The sequence below is a fragment of the Pararge aegeria genome, chromosome 5 (assembly GCF_905163445.1).
Source record: "Pararge aegeria chromosome 5, ilParAegt1.1, whole genome shotgun sequence".
NCBI classification, from domain to species: Eukaryota; Metazoa; Arthropoda; class Insecta; order Lepidoptera; family Nymphalidae; genus Pararge; species Pararge aegeria.
In genome coordinates, this window is record NC_053184.1 from 6,822,078 (window position 1) to 6,836,691 (window position 14,614).

The following is a 14,614-nucleotide window of genomic DNA, read 5'->3' on the forward strand; positions in this document are numbered from 1 at the left end:
TTCCAAAGATAGTTTATACATGAGTGGGTTTATGAGATAAGCTAACACCGAATATTCATGTTAAAATATTTTAAATATCAGGGGCTACTAAAAGTTCTACGTGATAACATCATCAGGCACATCGTTACGAATAAAAAATGTTTTGTCCATTGAAAATTTATGGTAGGAGTTAATTTGAAGTAAATAAACCTACTTATCAGATCCCGTTTCACAAAAAATCTAATGACCCTTAGACATAACAAAGAAGTAATATCATTAAGGTCAATCAGTCATACTTTATAGATGAAAAAGATGATAAAGTGTGGGAATTTATTCTCCTTTGATATTCAGTCGAAACTAAAACTTATTGATTTGTTGTATTGTTAGATAATGATCTCTACTTTGATAACTATAGACGTTTCATTTTGCTCAGCATCTTAATCATAGATACTTTTTGTATAAATGTCACAGTATCACCTTGGGTTTCAATACAGTATTTGTTTTCTTTTCACCTTCAGAGCTCCGGTATTCAACAATGGGTCTTCGTTGATCGATCAAATCAAGACAATAAAGCGAGCTGATATGAATATTGGACAATAGATCAACATTAATCGAAAGCCATACTTCTTGGTAGGCATTTCAAATTCATTTCAAACTAGACACATTCCTTTAATAGCTGTAATACAAATAAATAAAATCATCAGCTAATACGATTACATGAGCGATAGATTAGCGAAAACATATGGTTATAAAATCTGTCGGTCTGCTCGGTCCGTTTGTCTGAGATTATATTCGGAACAACTAAACATATTTAGACGGGACTATAAAACCGTTTTTAACGTTTTTGATTTCATTATTCGAAATATAATTCCCAAACGTAAGACTTTCTAGCTATTAATTAAACACATATTGTTTTTAAAAAGACAGAGTAGAAATAATAGAAAAATTATAGAAAAAATGAAAATACACATCAATCCCAGGGCCTATGTGCGTAGCGGATATAAATCAAGACAGTTAATGAATGCAGCAGTAAAAAATTAGATGTTAACAAACTTGAAACAAAATATGATAAAAAACGTCACGATTACTGACTTTTTTAGTTTAAAACATACCCAACTGTTAAAGTTTCCTTTCATCCTTCGTTAATTTCCCGATAAGTAGGTTGCATATTAGATATCTAATCAAGGTCTGCTTAATATTCATGGCCCTAATTTGAAAGGTTTCCAGTTTTTAGATAGGTACAACCCAACAAACCTTATCAATCTGATCTGTGTTAGCCAACAACACCGGGCAATTGATTAGTGCGGAATAGTAACAGATTAGATAAACCAATCTTGTTAATCCTAAATATATACGACTAAGCTTATAAATTGGAAAAAGGACCAACTACAATAATAATTATTAGTTTATTAAGGTACTTTACTTTAGTTTACAATTACTTATAAAGTTAAAATGACGAAACTCTCGATATTTTTTTTAAATTATTTACTTTTAAAACTATTACACTGATTCTAAAATCTTAACAAAAGATAATTGCATTGTCAATAAATATAAGGAGTGCTGTACAATATCTTTGAAAATCTGCAACCTCGCTTTTCAAAAAATCGTGTCGAATAAAAACCCTCACCTTTTTGGAATTTGGATAAAAAGCAATAACACTGATCGGATCACAGCTTAGGAACTACGATGCTTAAAAAACGAACGCATCAAATGCATAAACCGTTTATTTATCGTCGAGGAATAAAAATATGCCTCATGAGCCCTCAGGCCAAACCACACACAATAGCAAGGTGTTTGTAGACTTTGACCCCGAATAACAACGAAACACATGTCAATTAGATACTTCTGCGAGATAAGACAACTGCATTCGATAGTGACCGTGACATTGCAAACATTTTTTAAGTGGCAGTGACCAATAACAACGTAATAAACTGCCCCACAGTTATTGTTTTAGCATACACAAAAATAGCCGGCTTACTGAGAATAATCTGGAAAATCTTTCTTGGTCTACTAAGTTGTCAAGGTCAAGGCTATCTGATTTCTGGACAACCTTCAACTCCGCTAGAGATGTGCTATCTATCAATTATTTGTGTTCTCACATTTCAGGGAAGTCGACATCTGTATTGGTTCCGTTCTGATTCGATATTTTGACGGTTAGTGCATCGTCAGAATTGCGGATCACTAGCATGCAACCATCAGAGAGTTTTTCAACAGCAACATTAAGCTATTTAACAATCACTATTCTACCTTATGTGAGATGAAAGCGTAACCGGCTAGTTCCAAGCAACCTTTCGTAAAGAATCATAAATTGTGTAGTAAATCAATTTAAACACATTTTAAAACTAATCTAGAATTACCTCCAGATTTATAGCAACAAAGCGCATATCAACACTGGATTTCCTAACTTTACGTACAAAATATTATTTTGCAGATGTTACTAATTTATGTCCGTTTCCGTCGTGAAGGTGCGGATACCCTTGATTTGAGTAGTTGTAAAGGAGTCCATACAAATTGAATGAACACGAGCAATTTCCGAGTGATAAATCTAAACAGATGGTTTTGAGGAACTTTCTAACACAACTTATTTTTTCGTCATGTTGCTTTCATTCGTAATAATTATCATCACGTCATTTGCAACGCAATACTCCCCGCATACCTTACAAACCATAGCATCTGAAACCTAACATTTCAAATTCGTTCAGTCAAATTCAAATGTGGTGTCAATATATCAAACATGTTTAACGAATATGTACTAGTATATACGGGGATATGTATGGGGAACAAACGTGTTTGTAATATAGACCTTCGAAGTTAGCTATAATCGCGCTACGAGATCATAATTTTCCGAAACTGAAATTTAAGGATCTCTTGCTTCAGTACACTCACAAGGTTGGTGAGCTATAAACTCGTCGTTGTACCAGAAAGATCTGTGGAACCTTCACAGTGTAAACAGGTCCGAGTTAACGCATGACCTGTGGCATAACCTTGATAGCTGGCTAGGTGAAGGTTCTGCCATGTGGTAGGTATTATTCAACTCACTTGGAATTCAACAATCACATTATTATCGAAAGATCTATATGATATTTACCTATAATTAGAATAGAAGTAATTGTACTCTCACGACTCGATATTCATAGTAATCAGGCAGACTGGAGCAACTGCTTCTACATGTCGAGTCGATAAACGCTAAGTCAGCGATAATAGCTCAAATTGTGTTCGATTCCCGGTCGGACGAAATATGTAATGTTTTTTTTTCTTCGACTACTCCTGTTACCTCCTCCTGACTTCCTGTTGATAAGTGATGATACAAACCCCTGATCGGATTCGATTAGGGGTTCGGGTAACGTTTGATAGTCGTTAGGGTGGTAAGTAGCCTCGACCTTAGCTTCCCACCAGACAAAAAGTATTATGTTTTTCTATGAAAAGTACTTATTTCAATACTAAGCGTAATCTACGGGGACAGGACACATGTTAAGTCGTCATTTTCAATTATTATAATTGTCGTGTTGTAATTGGAGCAAATAAAACCATCTAAGATGTCCAGTCTTAAGATTTCAATTGACTGTTGGTGATGATGTTCACTCTGAATGGGCTTCAACTTTAAACTATCAGAATGACCTTTTCGCTACAAGACAGTAATTGATGTTGGATGATATGATATCGATACGTTTCCTTTTGTCCCTACATCAGTTTGTACGTCGTCTAAGTATCATCAATCTTAATCAAGCAAGGAGTGAGATATAGATCTTAGACTTGCTTAGACCTTGTTCTAGTGTGGGTTGCTATTCTCTTTATTATTCTAATATTATTAAACTACCAAACAAACACGATATGTCTACTAATCCGCACTGGGCCAGTGTGGTGACTTCTTTTGAGTGGAGACCCGGATCCTGCAGTCGGTCGGCCGGTGAGTTGAAAGTGATGATAATGATGACTATAAAACCAAATTAATATATATACTTTAGGCTTAACATTTATATTTTTAAACGCCGATTGACACGGAGCCGGTACTGTCTTTCTTGTGAAGTTTGATGATATAAGTATGTCATTGTCCTTATTGTAAGCTTGCTGTTTCGTAACAAACTATTTGTGCATTGCTTATTCACAAACAGCTTTGTCACTTACTACATACTAAAAGCTATTATGACGTTTGAAAATGAATAGAAAGGCGTAGACGACCATTGAGTCCCCAATAACAATTGTAAAGGTAATTAATGGGACTAGTTAGAAAGACCTTCGGCTTAATAGAAGGAGGCGGTTCGCTAATAGATATTTCATATGAAAGTTTGACATACGGGAAAATATCTACTACCAGTTTTTTATTGTAGGTGTGTTATTTGCACGATTTTTCGCACTGGTTTGTTACTTCATACGTTTGGTATAAGTAAGTATTATTAATCAATAAAGAATATTTGTGTATTTAATAAATACAAGATTTTCTCTAAGTCCCTCTATCCTATAATCGACCACCATCATCGAGGACACCCGCGTTCTAAAGTGGGCCGGTAATGGGTTGATCATTACCGGCCCACTATAGAACGCGGGTCTCCTCCCACAATAAGAAGAGGTTAAGGCATCAGTCCACCATGCTGGCCCAGTCAGAATTGGTGGACTCCACACACCTTTGAGAACATTATGTAGAGAACTCTAAAGCATGCAGGTTTATGCAAGTGATATTTTAATTACTTAAAACGCACAGTACAGTTCCGTAACTTACAAAAGTTAGAGGTGCCTGGTGGGATTTGAACTCGGTAAGTGAAGTCGAGCTCCTACCCAATGCGGTATCATCACTTCTGTAATCATCATATATCATATATGATAATGATAAGCTTTTGGCAGTTAGTTGGGTTTTAATGGAAACAAAAGGTATTATATATACACATCTAAAATACCCCGCGGTAGGATATGAGGCCTGATGAAAATAATACGCTTCTGTCGGTTCAATTAAGTGTTTGTGAAAAATGAAAGTTTGAGTTGAGTGATATTATAATGAAAGTAGAAGTTTAATCCAACGATACAACACTTCAGTAGCAATAAGGTAATATAATGGATGAGAAAAGAAATAAAGATAAGCAGGGGGATGGTTAACCGATGGCGCAATAAATTTCAATTTGACAAAGTCCCCGAATTTCATAGATGAAAAATTTTCGTCGTCTGACATGGTAGCTGAGTATTTTTGTCGCAGATAACTTACTAAAAATATCAATAATATTTTTTTTTTACCTACATACATACATTTGATATGAATTATTCTACGTGTAACTCGTAAGTGTCAATTAAGAATCGTTATTTTAAGCCCCCAACGCGAAAACGATGGGTTTTGTCGTGGATGTGCGTGTGTGTGTGTGTGTGTATGTATATGTATGTGGCATCGTAGAGCCCAAACCGATAAACCGATTTTAATTTTATTTTTTTCGTTTGAAGAATGTTTAATGAAAGTCAGTCCAAGATGGCATGAATGTCAAATTAAAGGACTACACTAGTAAAATACTATAAAATATGACCATCAAATCCAAGATGGCTGCCACCACGAAATGGCGAATTTTTTTTTTTCACAACTCCCTTGATATGAGTATCAAATTAAAGGGCTTGTCTAGTGAAATACTGTACAGCATATTCGTTGAAAGGTTTTTAAATTTTCCAAACTAGGATTAGGATTTAGGACACTTAGAACTTACTTTTAATTGTTAGATTTGACTTTTACTTTAGATTCGTAATGTATCAACCACAAAATAATATATATTATAATTGATGCCGGGCGGAATCAATTTGACGCTTAACAAAAGTGAGCTGAGTAACATCTTAAATCAATGCTTTACCAGTTTATAGAGAATTTGTCAATTATTTAAAAGTTTTGTTGCAGGATCTAAGGAAGAAGAGTTGTATTTAAAATAGGTTAAAAATGGGTTTTATTGTAAAACCTATTTTTCCTACGATTACTAAATCAGTCTCAGATCAGTGATTACTTAATCAGTCCTATGAATAATTTAATAATAAATTATAAACGTAAATAAAATTACAACGGAATTTTTACATTTTGATTACTCAGTGAATATACCAATTTATTAAATTAGGTATCTACTTAATACCTCTGATCAGACTTAAATAAAAAGACATCAGAATTTATTCCAGATCCTTTATCACATTGTTTAAAAGTAAACAAACAGTATCTGTCGAACATTTTTTTTAGTATCACCCATAAATTACCTTTTTAAAACATACGATTTATCTTATGTCCAGACACCAATATTAATTACGGTTCAATCTGATTTACATGAGAATTCTTTTAATACTAAACAGAATAAACGATATCGATAATAAAATGTGGATATTTAATTACTAATGCATATCTTCACACGTTATATTAACGCTATTTTATTACTTATGAGTTTACAGAAGCATAAGAACTTAATATTAATAAAACGAGATAAGGTAAATAACTGAATTAATTTCGAAAAGAAATCCACTGATTCTCTGAGTTGTTAAACTCTTTAGGTTTCGCCGATAAGAGTTTTTTTCTGATTTATTATGCTCAGGGCTGTCCATGTATTGGATAATTTGATGCGTTATTTAATATGCTTGTTTAACTACGGATCAAGAGGACTTGGGTTCGAATCGCGGGTCAGGCTGCAAGCTGCAGGTAGGCTTACTAAAAACAGTAGGAATATATTAGTTTCTTAGAAGGTGCTCAAACACATAACTTTTTGGGGTGTTATGCACACTCACATTGATTTTCTCATTATAAAAATATCTAAATAATCTGCTATATCGTGGGTGAGATCTGTTTAACAGACTCTTTTAGCAGCATATCTAGTAGGTATTTTTTTTCTTGAACAAACACTAAAACCGTTTGATGTGTTAAAAAAACATCGCCCGAGTTATCGCTTAATGTCTGACGTCATTAGTATCTAATGCTACAGCACATTTAACGCGTTAAATATAATCTTCGTGTATTTCTCAAATATTGTGTTAATTTACGCGTCAAGGCGCAGGCGGATCAGTAGAATAAAAGCCTTCGCATAGTTTATGGACCGATTGACACTCCAGTCGAATGACAGCAAAGAAAAGTGAGCTTAATTTCGTGCACAATGCAGTAACTTGTTATGAAAACTGAGTAAACTATCGATGACGAGTAAACCACGAGATGCCCGCTTAATACTCGTCGATAACGCGTCGACAACTCGTCGACGTCGCGCGGCAAACTCTTCGAAGACGCGTTGCCAACTCTCTGTACGCAATTTCGAGTATGGAAATACTTGAACATCGGAGTGAAATGGACCTTATTAGTCTGTCGTTAAAGCTAAAGAAAGTTTGTACAACAAAGTCAGAAGTACAGGATATGCAACTGTAAAACTAGTATTAATAGGTTCATTTCACTTTGTTTTTTTTTTTAAACAAAATATTAAATAGAGCGTTATTTTGCGTCACTAAAAAAAAACATTTTTTTTTTTTTTTTTAATTCCTTATTGCACATACAAAAACAAAATACAAAAATAAACACAATAGATAAAAAATAATAAAAAACTAGTTATGTTATTGGTTAAAATAATAAATTAATACAAAAAACAAGTACCCGAGTCACCTTTGTATAAAAATATCGACCACGTCATAGGTGGGTAATACTTATAATTAATCATACTATGGCGAACAAGAACAGCCCATCCTCGATCATCCCACGATAATCTGTACCTATTGCTATCAGATGAGACTGTACAAAAAACTACTAATAAAAAGATAATCACTTACCTTCTTAACTAAAAAATGACGTAAGCTTTATTGGCTAAGTGTATGTTATTATATGTCTTTAATATTTGTCTGTACTAGTTTTGCCCTCGGCTGCGCGTGCGTGTAGGTACTGTTCGCTAGAAATATTCACTACTCGTACTTATTAAAGTTATTAATGCGAAAACTCATGCACCGAGTCAGTTGCTTCAGTATTATTTGAGAGAATGTGTTTCGTCGGTCACTTATGCCCATTTTCACAACTTAAATCGTATGAATCGAACTCATAATTGCCTAGAGAAAAAAAAAAAAAATCACTAAATTATCGACGACGAAAACTTACGACACCGATTCGGCAGTGAGTAAATTAGCGAAATTGTAAAGTGACACTTGGTAGATGAAAAAAATATAAACTTGATATATTTTTTTTAATTTAAATCTGTATGGTAGCACTTCATACTCGGATGAGGTGTCTGGGGTACTTGGCATCCTACAAGAAAGCTTAATCATCTTTGTCACTATAGTTGATCGACAAAGCCAAAGAGCACAGAGAGCACTGCGCCACAGAGGTCAACAAAGATCGCTGATAAGGGCTCATATGAAGCAAGTAAACAGTAAGTAGGATTAGAGAGACATAGCTCAGCGAGTTGCGAAGCTGAAGTGGCAATGGGCGGGGCACATAGCTCGGAGAACCGATGGACGTTGGGGTCTTAAGGTGCTGGAATGGCGACCCCGCACCGGTAAACGCAGCGTAGGTCGGCCCCCAACGAGGTGGACAGATGACATCAGGCGAGTAGCTGGGAGCCGTTGGAGGCAAGCGGCCCAGGACCGTGCATTGTGAAACTCCCTACAAAAGACCTATGTCCAGCAGTGGACATCAATTGGTTGAGATGATGATGAAGGATTAGAGATATCCGACAAACAAAATTCGGTACTTACAATTATTAAATCCCATAGTAGCTTGTTAACACACCAAAATTAACAAGATTAATTGGGTTCGTTATGAAAACAATAAAGTAGTAACCAAAGTAACAATTGAATTACGAGACAGAGGAACTTAAGAAATGCTTAATGGGGTTCTCAATGCCACATTAACAAATAGTTCGCAGCAATTAACAGATCTCATTGAGGTCAATATACATAATTGAAAATTCATGTACTAATTTTAAGTTATAGAACAGCTGTGCCCGTAGACTACTCTGCGTAGGTATATCGTGCAAATAGTAATCGTAACCGCAAGGAAAAAAAATTTTATTTATTATTTTTTTAGTAATACTTTTTACCCACCCCATCTGGGCTCAAATAGCAAAAGACAGGGAAAAATGGACATCTTTGAAGGAAGCCTTTACCCAATCTGGGGTTCTTTTAATAAACTAACATTTGTAACAATACATTTAAATAAACGAAAACTAAAATACTAATATTAAACTAGCTTAGGTATGTAAATGTAAGTTACAAGAAATAAAAGCGCTTTTTTGTTTTTATTTTTTATCTTTTTTTATTTAATAATTTTTACAAATATTTATCGATTAAAAGGAACAAGCAAATGGTGAGATGAAATCCATTGCCTATAAACAGAGCATCTCTGCGTAGGGCATGAATCGAACACGGTTTCAAACAACCCCCCTATGTCCATCAACCGGAAGCGATGGTGTTAAAGTCCGTAATGGAACTGGGTTGTGGGTCTAAACTCTATGCCCCTTCACCGTGATAGACGACAGGGGTGTGCCTAATAAGTTAATACGAAATTTAAGCAATTTTATCAATGATATAGGTAGATTGCCTATCACATATTCAATATTTTTAATATACAAATTCTCGAGCTCCAAGTTAAATCCTTGAAAGTTTTAAGATGACTGGTCAATAAAAAACTGTAAGCTGTAACATCTAAAACAACCGTATTAATTCCATATTCTGAAATAACAATATATCATAACACACTTGTGTAATGTATGTTATTAATAAAAATACATTTATCACCTACCAAACAAAAACGAGACTGAAAATATCGTACGTTCTTTTACATAACGTTATATGTATGACAAACTGTTGCGAAAACAATAATTTCCAAAACACACCCGTGTAACCTTGTTGTACTATAAGACCTACATTCTAATAACCTTTTAACAAAACGAAATGTAGTTTAGCATTCGCGAGAAAACATTTCGTCGATCGGTGGTCGTCTTTGCATAATAATAGCACAATGAGTCGATGCTTACAACCTACCTGCCAAAAAGCATTCTGTAGCAATAAAATCGTCTTTAAGACTTAGGAAATAACGGTTATAAAATAGTGATTTAAATGAACTTGGGTGGAAGGTTGTCGGTTACAAAACGGCGGGTAACACCTCCGAAGCCGCCCTCTCGCGCCTCATGAATTATTCGGTTATGTAAGTTGTGACAATGCGCTTGCATACCAGTCCCGGTGGACCTATTGGAACTATTCCGATTCCACGTCGAACTTAACTTGGCAGTAATTATTTTATTGCGTGGAAATCGTTGTGAGCTCCCGATTCTTATTACTAAATCCCTCAACGCAGATACTGGACTTCTCGCGCGCAAACAGTAAATATCTTTAATATATTCACTCACCGATATCAACATCATGGACCCATAACCGGCCCTGACAAGAGTTTGGAAATGCAGATTAGTAGACTTCACAGACTTACAACCTGTCGGGCATGCAGATTTCCTCACCATGTTTTCCTTCACTGTTTATATTTAATTGCACGCACATACCTCCGAAAGTTAAATGTGCGTGCTGAGGATCGATCTACAAACCAATGAACTGTATAAAATTTTTAGGATACAAGATGATAAGAAAGCTCGGATACAAGAACATAAGTTACCCCCACTATCTTAACGATTATTACCGAGATAATCACATATACTACCAACTGGACTATAAAATAAGACAGCGCCAACAAACTTTCCAAATTAACGTAAGTCATGCTTCTAAACAAATTCTCCCTCAATATCATGAATGAGGGCTTATTCTGGTTTCATCGTTCCGTTCGAAACGAGAAGTCGAAGCGGAACAGTTTTTTTATTTGTGTAAAAAACCAGAGCTAGCGATACGCAAACCTTACTCATTATTTACTACCATCTAACCGTAGTATAAACGATCTTATAATAACAGTACCATGAAAAAATGCATGTAAGTTAACATCTGACACTCCCGAAATTCGAATGTAATCTATGTGATCATGGCAATTGTTTAATATGTTTAATGGTGCCCTATATGCCAAAACAGCAAAGAAGAAGTTAAAATTCCTGAGTATTTTCCATCAAAATTTAGTATCTACTTAATGAAAAATACTAAACATTTATGCATATTTTCGAAATGATTACATACAAAATTGGTGTTTACAGAACTAGCAAGATTCGAACCGACATTAGCTTGCAACGTTTTTTATTACTTGGTCGGTAACTTTTATTAAGTTTCGCACTCGCCAAAACCATAGGGTTAATATTTAAACTTTGTCAATCATTGCGACGATCACAGAACATTAATCGAAGTTCCTGCGAATAAGGCCGCAGGGTTGAATGAACAGTCAATTTGTCTATCGGAGAACCCTCCCGTAGTCACACGAGTTATAAAATTAATTTTCTACAATCTTATGAAGGGGGAGAATTTTCCCTCTATTTATGTTCTCGTTTTTCTTGAATGGTCCCTTGCATACACGCTAATGAGGATCGCCGCAAGACATATGCTCACTGCTCACATATATGAACACCGAGGGCAAATATTCTAAAAATAGAGTATTCATTTTTATAGGACGGATCGCTGGTGTGATCTGAAGCATAAAACGGTACCTCTAAAAATAAATATAGACGCTACAAGCAACAAAGAAATGGAACTAATATAGTCATCCTATATATTATACATTTGGTATAATATTATAAATTGCTTTAATAAAACTTGGTATGAGTACGTATGATACGCAAATGTGTAGGTATACTCTATTTTATCTAAATTATACTAAACCTATTATGATATAAAAAAATATTTTCAAAACTTTTTAGTATAAAGTATATTTTAAGAATAGAAGATAAACCATTGTTTTGAAGTAAATAAAACAAAAAAAATAAAAATAAATATTCTTGATTAATGTATGATTTTATTATTTTTAGTACTTTCAAAACGATCTTTACACTAAAAATCGCACCGGAACAGTAAATCGCTTAGCTGCACGTCTTTGTTGGTCGGGTGGTTACTAGTCAAGGCCAAAGCCTCCCATCAGACCAGAACAGAGAAAATTCTGAAAATATAGATTCCCAAATTGCTCCTGCCGGGAGTCGAACCCGGGACCTCCTACCTAAATTCACAGCGCTCACCGTTGCGCCAGGGAGGTCGTCAAAAAATACAGTTTGCATACCTTGTTGTGATATACCTTCACGTTCCAAAAATATTGATTGTAAATTATTATAATATATAGAATGCGGATAGATAGGCCTTTTATAAGGAGATAATGTTTGAGATTTTTGCATGTTACTCTATCACGCATAGTGGCTTTAAGTTTTCAAAAGAGTTTTGAAATATTATTTTAGGCTATTTCAATCAATGATTTCTATAATGTTATATTATATAAGATAAGATATTTATCTAAAAGCATTTTTACTTTTCTTGCAGATTTTCACGAGACCGAGCTTTTGCAGTGTAATACAACTTCAAAGACCGTGAGTAATAAGGATTTATTTACATAACTAACATATATTGTCGATTAAGTAATTCTTTTGAGGTTATTTAATAGCACGCACATTTTCTTTACTGAAAAATAATACTTGAATAAATTCAGTGTCATTGTTTGATTAAGAAAACATTTATTTTGTTGTTGTTTATAAAGATTTGTTACAGAGATTGTTCACCTATCTTTTTAGATAAGAGATTTGGCTTATTAAACTTCTAAATGATTCAATAGGCCCACCTCACCTTTACCGTAAATACCTTTGGAGTGCTTATTTTCGTACATTAGGGTTTATTTGACTTATCTTTGGTAAGTCTTAAAGAACTGGATTATATTTTTTTATTCTATTTCGTATCTGTTATGTCGAACATACTGGATTCCTTGTTATCTCATGACATAACTTTATAAACTTGAAACGCTAAACAGAAGTCAAAGATACCTTATACTTATTAATAATAGGGGTGTCGATAATTCAATCATCTATACATACAAGATCACGTGCAAATAAACATCCATATTGCATAGAAACAGGCGTAATTCCAATTAAGATATTTTTAAGATTTCTTTGAACATACTATACCTACCAAACAGATCTTACTTTAAGCACTCTCTTTACTTCATTATACAAAGCATTGTGCATCGAATAGGGCAACATTTCCTGACGATGATACGAGGGACAGGAGTTGCGTAAAAAGTTCATTTTGGAAGATCTGTGTGGAGTGGTGCATAAAGACTGAAGAAATATTGTATCGGCTGGTTTCTCGCGAGTAAATTAAGTTTAATGTTTTTTGTATAACTAAAACGCATATAAATTAATAATGACATACATAATTAAGCCGTTAAAACAACACATATCCCTTTGCTTTGCCAAAGTCAGATACAAAGAAAAACGATCGAACAGTGCAAGGTAATATTAATGTTATCATAAAATTTTCAATATTTTCACAGAGAGCATCGTACAGGCGGCATTAACCGCGCCCTGATATATAATAGCAATAATGGCACATTCCGGGAAATATAATCTCTTTCAATATTGCTATAAAAGCCGACCAGTTAAACGTTTAAATACTGATTAAAAATACATTCGGCGAGTATTCCAGCGCTTTATAATGCTGTATTAATGAATATAGCGCCGGGCAATTTTTCCCCGTACAATGTCGCGGGCTTAATACTAATTATCGGCATTTAATAATATTTATTTTACTACCCTATTCTTCGTGCTGACTTTACTTTAAAATAATTGTTAAAATATATAAAATCCCAGTTGATTTAATCGTTCTTTATTTTCTCACTTTATTTTATTATCTTTTGACGGCTGATTGGCGCAGTGGGCAGTGACCCTGCTTTCTGGATGGCCGCGGATTCGATTCCCACAACTGGAAAATGTTTGTGTGAACATAAATGTTTTTCAGTGCCTGGGTGTTTATATGAATATTATAAGTATTTATGATGGTTTTCCTTGTGCAAGCAAGTGATATTTAAATTGCTTAGAACGCACAAATTTCTTGCCGGCTACTGTTCAGCCTTCCGAACCGGTGGTGGAATAACTACCACAGACAAACTTGACGTTAGAAAAGCATTTTCAAGATAAGATTTAATAAATGAATTTTTTTTTAAGTTTTTTAATCCGTATTTTTTTTGTTCAACTACAAGTTAGCTATTAAACGCAATCTGACGATTTGCATATTGTAAGCACTGAAGGTTGGAGAGCTGACGCTTCTTGACAAGGGTGGAACTAGCCACGGCCGAAGCCTCCCACCAGACCAGACCAGAGAAAATTCAAATTTCAAACTCCGAATCCGGGTATTCTCATTTAAAAGATCAGAGAGCTCACCACTTAGCCAGGGAGGTCAACAATAATATGTATTTGAACTTTCATCTCAGCGAGGCGCGTTATACTCTGGAAACTAGGTAATTAATTTTAATTGCTTGCTCAGAATTAAGAACATACAGAATCCTCATTCAGCCGTTATTGCATGCAGTGTATTGTGTCTAGAAACATAGAAGACACCGTCTCACTTCGCACCCGTGGAACGTTGCTAGCTCATAAACTTTTCCCATTTTCCCCATTTTATGGTAAACGTTTAGAACATTAAAGGTACAATAATTACTGTCAACTGCTAAATTAATTAAGTGACTAACTGCCTGTTCGAGAAACACTACTAAAGTGGAGTGGTTTTAGATGGTTCAATATTAGTTGTGTATCCGAATGTTATACTCTTAATT